Source organism: Bombina bombina, chromosome 6 (assembly GCF_027579735.1).
Source record: "Bombina bombina isolate aBomBom1 chromosome 6, aBomBom1.pri, whole genome shotgun sequence".
Taxonomy (NCBI): domain Eukaryota; kingdom Metazoa; phylum Chordata; class Amphibia; order Anura; family Bombinatoridae; genus Bombina; species Bombina bombina.
The window spans coordinates 900,030,005-900,039,838 of record NC_069504.1 but is presented as its reverse complement, the minus strand read 5'-3'; the positions used below and the strand labels follow the sequence as shown (position 1 = coordinate 900,039,838).

At 39.0% G+C, this 9,834-nt stretch overlaps 1 long non-coding RNA gene across 1 annotated transcript; it reads left to right on the top strand.

The window, feature by feature from the left end:
- The first annotated feature begins 462 nt into the window (after nucleotides 1-462).
- Nucleotides 463-9,256, top strand: LOC128663919 (uncharacterized). The gene is made up of 2 exons (XR_008402911.1): nucleotides 463-8,378; nucleotides 8,479-9,256. It is a non-coding gene; the product is annotated as an uncharacterized LOC128663919 (long non-coding RNA).
- The last annotated feature ends 578 nt before the right edge of the window (nucleotides 9,257-9,834 follow it).

Here is a 9,834-nt window from a genome sequence, read left to right as displayed (position 1 = left end):
ATGCTTTTCCTTTTTTTTTTTTCCCTTCCCTCTCCTTGCCCCCCTCTCTCCCCCCTCTGGGCTCAGACTTTTATTGAAGCCCAGGCGTACATTTACGAAAACAAAATTTACAAGAAGGAAAAAAAAAAAAATTCCTCCTACTCCCCTACCTCCCCCCCAGTCCGCTAATCAACACTTACCATATTGTATGTTTAATCTTTATATAATGAGGTCCATTCACCTCTAAAAAAAAAAAAATTCCTCCTACTCCCCTACCTCCCCCCCAGTCCGCTAATCAACACTTACCATATTGTATGTTTAATCTTTATATAATGAGGTCCATTCACCTCTAAGGTGAGCATTTAACATGTATTCTGTTTGTAAGAAGGGGAGAAGAATTTGCTTCTGTTTTGATACATCTAATGTTTTAATATAAGACTCCCATTTCTTAAAGAAGCACAACAGGCGTTGTGTTGTGTCCGATTGAACATCATGCTGCTCCATGAGTAGGTGTGACCATAATTTATGAATAAGATGTCTTACCATGGGGCCTTTCTTCTCTAACCATAATGACAGAACGCAGGCTCCGGTCCCAATCTAAAAAGCAGATCATCTCCAAACTTATATTGAGTCTAAGATCAAAAGTTGTAAATAGCCAGTATTGTAATTTGCCCCAGAAGTTCCTAATACGGGGACAATCATAGAAATAATGATACAAATCTGGGGCTTGTATTGAGCATTTAACACATTGATTAACAATGCTTGAGTTCCAGTGTGATATACGATTGGGGGTAAGGTAGTCTTGATGTAACATTCGTACCTGAGATTCTCTCAGCTGCGAGGATAGAGTAACTTTTTTGGTCTTTTCTAGGCTGCTTTTAAAGATTAGACTAGTTATGTTTCCAATTCTCAACTTCCATTTGTCTAACCGGCTTTCTTGCAGATCTAGTGCTGTTTTGCGTAGGAGCGTTTGATACAATGGTGTGATTGAATACTGGCCCCTTCTAAAAGCATCTTGTGTAGGCGCCAAGGGTGAGGGGGACCAGAACTTCTCATTTTTATCTTTGAGACAATTAATATAATGCCTTGTCTGTAAATAAGCATAGAACTGGGAGTTTGGAATATTAAATTGTTTACTCAGCTCCCGAAATGGCTTCACTGTCTGGGAGGGGTGATCTAAAAAAGAGCCAACCTTATTTAACCCCTTGGTCTCCCATACACGAAAAGACTGATTCTGTTCCTGTAGGGAAATCCAAGTTTCCTATCAATGGTATAAATTTAGGATCAGGGTGGGAGATGTTTAAGTGTTTGAAAGATAGTTTCCATGCTCGCAGTGGGTCTTTAAATAGAATATTATTTTTTATCACTACTGGCAATTTACCCCTGTCTGTATATGGGAGCGAGGATATATTAATGTCCCCCAGAACCGCTTGTTCCAGATGTTTATGATAGAAATGTGCCGTGTCGAGCTGCCAATCTAGTACTAATCTTAGAAGACTCGCCCAGTTGTAGAATCTAAAATCTGGTAATCCCAGTCCACCCTCCGTATATGGGAGAGACAGTTTTCCTATTGCTATACGTGTTTTTTTGTTTTTCCAAAGAAAGCGTTTCATAGCTCGGTTAATTAATAAAAGATCTTCTTTGTGGATTAAGAAGGGTAGCATTAGTAACGTATATAGGATTCGTGGCAAGGTACTCATCTTAATTAAATTGATGCGTCCTGATAGGGATAGCGGTAGTGCGGACCAACTCTCAAGCTGTTGTGAAGCCCGCATACATTGTCTATTGATATTAAACTGATAAAGATAGTTAGGGTCTGAATGAAGAACGATCCCTAGATAGGTTAAGGTTGACGTGACCGCTTTAAAAGGATATGTTTTTGTGTCGCCCGCGTGTCTTCTTAACCATAATATTTCAGATTTTGGTAGATTTGTTTTGTACCCTGAAAAGGTACCAAATTTTTCTATGACATTGAGAATTTTAGGGGCAGAATTAGCCGGATCATCCACAAAAAGGAGCATATCATCTGCATAGAGTACTAAATGGTGATAGGAGCCATTAATGTTAATTCCCGCATAGGTCTGACGTAGTTTATGGGCCAGCGGCTCCAGTGCCAGGTCAAAAAGTAAAGGTGACAATGGGCAACCTTGCCTGGTTCCTCTTTGTAAAGAGATATCAGCTGAAAAAAACCCATTAATCATTATTCGTGCCTTCGGTACTAGATACATATTGACCACTGCCTGTAGGAAAGAGCCCTGTATATTAAAAAGTTTCATAGTATTTAGAAGATGTTGCCATTCAACACGATCGAAGGCCTTCTCTGCATCCAAGGATAGCAGGAAGGCCTCCTTTAAGTGACTGTTTGCATAATTTCTATTTACCCAGTAGTGATTAATTATATGTAGAACTCTACGTATATTCACTACCGACGATCTTCCTGTGACAAAGCCCGTCTGGTCCGTGTGTAGAATATCTGTTAAAAGTGGTTGCAATCTTGCAGCTAGAATCTTCGTGTATATTTTATAGTCCGAGTTGAGAAGTGATATTGGACGATACGACTCCGTTAGTGTATGATCCTTACCCGGTTTATGAATTAGAGTAATGTTAGCTGAAGAGAAGAGTGCCGAAGGGATAGTTTTTTCTATAAAGTATGTATTAAACAGTTTCAATAAGGGTGTCGCCACCTGTGTTTGAAGAATTTTATAAAATTAAATTGGAAGGCCGTCTGGACCAGACTTTTTCCCTAGAGAAAAGGACGCTATTGTATTGTTTACTTCTATCGTAATCGGGGAGTTCAACTTGGATAGTTGTTCTTGTGATACTTGGGGTAATTTAATATTTTCCCAAAAAGATGCCATAGTCGGCGGATTGTGGTCTGCCTGATTTGTATATAATAGCTTGTAATAATCTTCAAAGCAGATAAGAATATCCTGAGTTTTTGTAAAAGTTTTCCCCTTATTCGATATGGATGCAATATTTTTCCTTAACAATCTTTTGTTTACTAATGAAGCCATAAGTTTGCCTGACTTATTTCCATAGCGTAGATATGTAGCGTTTCTCTTGAGAAGGCCCTGGGCTGCTTGGTGTTCCACAAACGTATCTAAGGCCACCTTAGCTGCCATATAGATATTAAAATGAAAGGTGGTTTTGGTTTCGCGGAACATCTGATATGAATCTACTACTTCTTTACTTAGTATAGTAAATCTTTTTTGTGTATTCGAACGAGCATGTGCCAAGTATGAGACTATATTACCTGTTAGAACCACCTTAGCCGTTTCCCAAAACAGTTCCGGTGTAGAGCTGTGTTCTTTATTATCAGTAGTGAAATCCGTCCAAGCCTGTAACAGGCATTTGCGGAAGGGCTCCGATCTAAATAAATGGGCTGGAAATTTTAGTGTGTTTCTGTTCTAAACTGGACCAAAGGCAAATACCAGTTCAACTGGTGCATGGTCTGATATGAGCACATTATGAATTTTATCAGAACATACATTGGGAATCAGAGCATCAGATACTCGAAACATGTCTATGCGTGAGCATGAGGCCTTAGCCTTTGATATGCACGTAAATTCATTATCAGTAGGATGCCTTAGTCTCCAAATATCCCTGACCGCAAGGTCAGAGACCAGCCTGGAGAAGATTGTTTTTTCAAATTTGCCCATCGATCTGTTAGTACCTTTTTGTGGACCCCTAGAACCAAACAATCTGTCACATACTGGGTTCGGAGTTAAATTAAAATCACCCCCAATGATCATATGTGAACCTGAAAAAGGCATAATTTTTTGAATAAAGTTATACCAAAAACGTTTATCTTTTTTATTTGGAGCATATATATTACACAGGATATAGGTCCGTTTCTCTATCTTAATTTGGACCACTAGATATCTACCATCTGGGTCAGTTAAGGTCTGTAGTACTTCAATTGATTTTCTCTTTCCAAAAAGGATAACTAAACCTCTACTAGCGGTGGTATAAGAACTATATTGGAGGTCATTCACCCAATCTCTCCTCAATTTTTCATGCTCCCTATCATTAAGATGTCTTTCCTGTAGCATAGCTACATCTACATTGAGTCTACGCATATGCGTCAGAATTGCTTTTCTTTTTATTGGGGAGTTAATTCCGCCCACATTCCATGAACAGAATTTAAGTGTCATTGTCTACTCTTAGAGTGAGAGAGCAGACTTTGCACAGGGGCGGAGGAGGGAGAGAAAAAAAAAAAAATTAAATAAATTATACATGTGCATATATTTATACATGTAAGTAGGTATCTTAGGGATCTAAGGCTAGCGGTTAGGTAGGATATTCCCTCTCCAGTCGCTACAAATAAGTAACAGAAACACATCTGCAAGATACCCAAGTAAGCCCATGATATTCTAATACATTGTAAATAACATTTGTGTTCATTACACACACATTTCAAGACATTATTTTTAGATTTCACGTTTGAGTTCCAAACAATAATTGATGCTACTAAACCCTCAATTAAACTAATAAATACTACAATAAGGATTTTTAAAGCATTGCAAAAATTCTTAAATAAATCCCACCATCAATTATTTATTCAAATCAGATAAACTCCAAAGAAATAGGCCCTAGCTACCTATTTCCGTCCTTCGCCGTGATTGGGTGAGGATCTGCTCAGTGTTCCCGAGGTTTTGAGATATTCTCTCACCTCTCCTGGTGTATCAAAAAATTTAGGACCTGTTTTTGTAAGTAGTTTCAATTTTGCTGGGTAGAGTAAGAACGCTTTATATCCCTCTTTATTAAGCTCATTACATAATGGGGAAAATTCTCTGCGGCGCTTCGATACTTCTACCGAATAATCTTGAAACAGGAGGATTTTAACATTATTGTACATTACAGCAGGAATTAAACGGTATGCTCTCAGGACTGATATTTTCATCTGAAAATGTAAAAATCTAACCATAACTTGAAAAGGGTGGTTGCCCTTTTCAACTGACCTTTCTGGTCCAATTCTATGAGCCCTTTCGATGCTCCCCTTAAATAGAGAAGGCTCTATTCCTAGTAAGGTAGGCAGAGTGGTTTCAACGAAGGCTATAAGCTCATTATTCTTCACGATCTCTGGTACACCTACTAGACGCAAGTTTTTGCGCCTGGACCTATTTTCTAGGTCCTCTAGGCGCTGATGCAATATGATATTTTGAAGGTTTAGATCCTCCAGTTTTTTAGAGCTATTAGCTGATACATCTTCCAGCTCCGAGACCCTTTCCTCTACTTCATTCATTCTCACTGAGAATTGTTTAAATTCCTCAACGATACTATCTACACCTTTCTGGAGACTTTCTATTTTAGGTAGGAAAAGTGAAGAAATCTGTTGTACTATAATGTGTGTCTCACTTGTGTTCACATTTGTACCTGGGGAGACCGGTTGGCCAGGAAGCTGCATTTCAGAAATTTGTTTGGCCCTCCTGTCACTTGTTTTACTCTTTGCAGCCATTTTAGATGGCTCCAAATATTTATCCATGCAGTTCGCTACTCGGCTGTACTTTTCTGAGACCTTTTAAAATATTTTTTATAATTTTGCTTTTTGTCCCTCTGTCTAACCACTATGACTGAATGTGCATTTGGAAGTGCAGAGAAAAAAAAAAAAAAGGGGAAGCTCCTTTTCTTGGTGAAAAAGTGAATTAGTGAAGGATATCCACAAGGGAAATAAGAGGAATTGGGACCAATTCCTTAGCAGGGGGGAGGGCGGCGTGAGATGAATTAGAGTGAAGGAAAAAAGGGAAAGGGAACAACCACACACACAACAACAAAAAAATGACAATTTTAATATAAGTGCATTCAGTGAGAGTCAGTCATGTAGAAGACAAGGAAAACAATCTCCAGTGTCAAATGAGGTCCCTGCTTAGTACAGTTTTAGAATAAGAGTTTTGATAGAAGTTGAATGTTATTTACCTAAGTTACAGGATCCTTTAACCTAATGTTAGTATAGCGCGTATCTTAACAGCTGTTCAAATATATAGAAAAATGTATTTATCCCTAATGAGACAGTAAACTAAATTTAATAACGCCTAGAGTCAGGTAAAACATTGGCAACTTAATTTAACAATATATAGTCATACAAGAGAGTTTGAGAAAATACGTTGCAGCATGCACAAATCTTGATAATGTCTGCCTTTTTCCCAGACTATAATACAGATCTGCGATTTCTACTTTTGTTGTAATGATGGTTTATGCTTTGCAGCTATGTGTACTAATACAGACACTGGGTGTAAGCCTCTATTAACTATATATTTAAAAGCCTATCTGTAATTCAACAATGAGCTAGTTTTAGCTTAAGTATGTTTATACTGTTAGTAAAAGGGAGAGAGGAAAAAAGAAAAGAAGGAAGGAAGCAAAAAAGAGAACAAATAGGGAAGGGAGAAAAGAGGGGGAAGAGATATCAAGTGCAACTCGTATCTGACACAATTTAATTATTTGTCCATATCTTGATCTTTTGATATTTTGTATCAGTTCAGTCTGTCTTTAAAGCAACCTTTCTCCTGTATTCGTCTTGCAGGTGTAATTCTTTTCAAAGAATCAGTTATGTCACCGCTTTTCTTCCTTTCTTTCCCCTCTTTTTGTATCAAGACCCCTATGTAGTGTTATAAGCTCTTACCTACAGATAGATGGCTGGAGGAGCCCTCTCCAGAAAACCACAGAAAAGAAAATAGGGGAAGAAAAAAACTAAAAAAAAAACAAGAGAAAAAAAAAAAGTACCTGACCCCTGTCCTTGGGGCTTTGATAGTTCAGTCGATCTATCAACATAGAGGGATTACTATGCGAGCTTCCAATCCGGGACCCCCCCCCGCGCAGCACCGGTGGGAGGGGGTACACCGGTATAGTGTGGATGACGTTCACAGAAGGTTTCACTAACAAAGAGCGTGGAAGTAACAAGACTGCTTATCTCTTGCCCGATCCCCTTAAAAGGAAAGTGCCCCCAGCTCCAGTTCAGAGAGGCTCCATAACCTCCAGTCAGGGGGAAGTTGCACTCAATCCCAAACCCCCTCACGCAGCATCGGTGGGAGGGGGCGGGGTAGACTACGCTCCGGTTGGCTCCAATACCCCAAGGTACAGAAACATGTACACAGCGGCCCTAGGGGAGCCGACGTCACACAGTCCCGGCAAGGGAAGCAACCAAGACACCGCTGCTACAGAGCAGACTCCAGTTATGGTGGGGGGTAGAGTAATCCTCGTGACGGTACGCTCCGGCGGCCCCAAGTTCAGTACCGCTATCCAGCACCCCTCAGGGATCCGTCTCCACACGATCCCAAGGGGGAGAGAGGCAGGGACGCTGTTCTGCCAAGGGATGGCACACTGCACCGCAGAATGTAATCCGAGTCATCAACCTCCAAGCCTCCAGATTCAAGGAAATTCTAAGGTATTTCCACCGCCACTTGATTAGCACCTTTCGTACAGTGTTCCCACTTCTTTCCCTTCTTCCTCCCCTCTCCCTACCCTTCCAACGCCGTACTGCGCTTTCAGTTATGGGCCAGATTCTTAGGCAAATATGGACTGCACAATATTTTTTTTTTAAAGTATTGCTGCCAAATGCAGCTCAGTGCGATGAAATGGCACTATTAGGGGGCTGGTAACAAGGTGGAAACAAACTGTTGTAGCGAGCCGCCCAAGGTCTAGGGTGTTCGGCACGGCTTCCTTTCTGCCAACAGCTCGCTGGAGAACACGGAGCAGGTGTGTTGCGTGACCTTACACCTGAGCTCCTCCTACCGGCCTCAATCTTTTTTTTAAATATATTTTTAACATGGTTACATAGTGCTCTTTCACACACATATAAATTTTTAGAGTTCCCTTTAAAGGGACATTAAACTGCTGGATACAACTTAAACACAATGGTACTACTCACCATACTATTGGGTTTTTTTTGTCAGCACTACTCTTCAGAGCCGTTCTCTTGTTTTAACCCTTAACGGGTGGTGGTTGGTGAAGCTCCACGTTTTTAGATTGGGCGCCGCTATCTTGGAGCTCACGTATTCTTGAACTCTATGACAAAAGTGGTAAAGATTTACTGATTAGTAATGTTGCTGGCTTTCACAGCTGTATTGTGTGCTTTGGGTTAGCAAAAACAATACAGAGTGGGATGTTTTGATACACAGTTCAAAAATTACATAGTGTATATATAAAAAAAAAAGCCACACGAATAATATAGAGCAGCCAATGCCTAAATGTCATGCTCTCACTTTGTATTATGCACCTTAACCAGAAGTGTAAAAAACACCTGTAATGTCACTGATTTCTAAATGTGCACTGTTTCTGTCATAGAATACAAGAATACCTAAGCTCCAAGATGACGGTGCCAGTATAAAAATGTGTAACTTGACCAACAGCTTGGAAGAGAGTTGCAGGCACAGGAGGAAAAACAATAGCATAGTGAATAGTAGGTGTATTTGGATCATTCATGATGATACGAATGTGGAAAAAGTGTGTTGCACTTTCACAAAAAGGAATTTGGTTCAGAAAAGAGCTGAATTCCGCAAGCAGCTGCCACCTTCCGCATTCGGATCAGCACAAATGATCCTATGCATGCTCAGCAGACAATTTAAAAAAACACAATAATTGTTTCATTAAATGGATGTAAACACAAATTGTAAGCTGCATAATAATGTACCTTCATATCTGAAAATAATTTTACAATGATTAATGCAGCTTTAATTTGTCAAATGAGCATATTATTTAATGTTTTTCTTTTGACTGATTTCCCTTTCACCCTTGAACAAAAGAACCATTGCTAACCAGTCACAAACTAATATGCTGATATAGCACAAACTCTATTTGTACTCTGGTAGCCTGCCCTCTTCTTTTCCCTTAATGTGGTTTAGCACTGAATCAGCTTAGTTAAAGGGACACTCAAGTCAAAATTAAACCTTCATTATTTAGATAGGAGTCACCAGCTCCTACTGAGTATGTGCAAGAATTCACAGAATAAGCGTGTATGCATTTGTGATTGGCTGTTGGCTGTCACATGGTACGTGTATGCATTTGTGATTTGCTGATGGCTGTCACATGGTACAGGGGGAGTGGATATAGACAACTTTTAAAATTATCAGAAAAAAAATCTACTCATTTAAAGTTTAGCCTAAGCACTATTGCATTGTCTTATTATCTTGCAATTGTTGATTATGCAAATCTACTGTGTTGACTGGTCCTTTACTTAGAAAATGTTATTTACAGGTATTTAAATAAACAGACATATATTCCTTTTTAAACTCTGTGTAATAGCTAAATATATATTCATATATACATAATATTAACACCCAAACTGCCTTGTATGCTCATTTCTATTTTATTGCTATGGTTACTTATACATTTTCTCTTTTTCGTAGTTCAAGGAAATTCAGATGTCTCCTGTAATTTCTGCTAACATATTTCTGGCCTTTCATGGTTAGAAGCCAAAAAAATAGCCCAATCGAAGGCACATGAAACCCAAAAATTATCTTTCATAATTCAGAGCAGTTTTAAAACCATTGGCTCCTAGTACTGCATTGCTGCTCTCGATCCTACCTCTGTAGTAAATTTGCTAAAATTATTAAATTGAACAGTCTCTTAAAACTGCATGCTCTATCTGAACAGTGAAAGTTTAATATTGACTTTCCTATACCTTCAACTCATTGTAACACTGAAAAGAAGCGTAGAATGTCAATTTTGATAAAAAATTACTGTTTTCTGGTGCTTAGGGCCACACAAAAACTTTGGAGGGCCAAATGTAGCCCAGGGGCTTTAGTTTCTGCAGCCTTGATTTAAGATATAATTCTGAGTTAAAGGAAAATATATTAGAATATATATATATATGAGAGAGAGAGAATATATAATGTAGTTGTCTTCACACAATAAAAATTA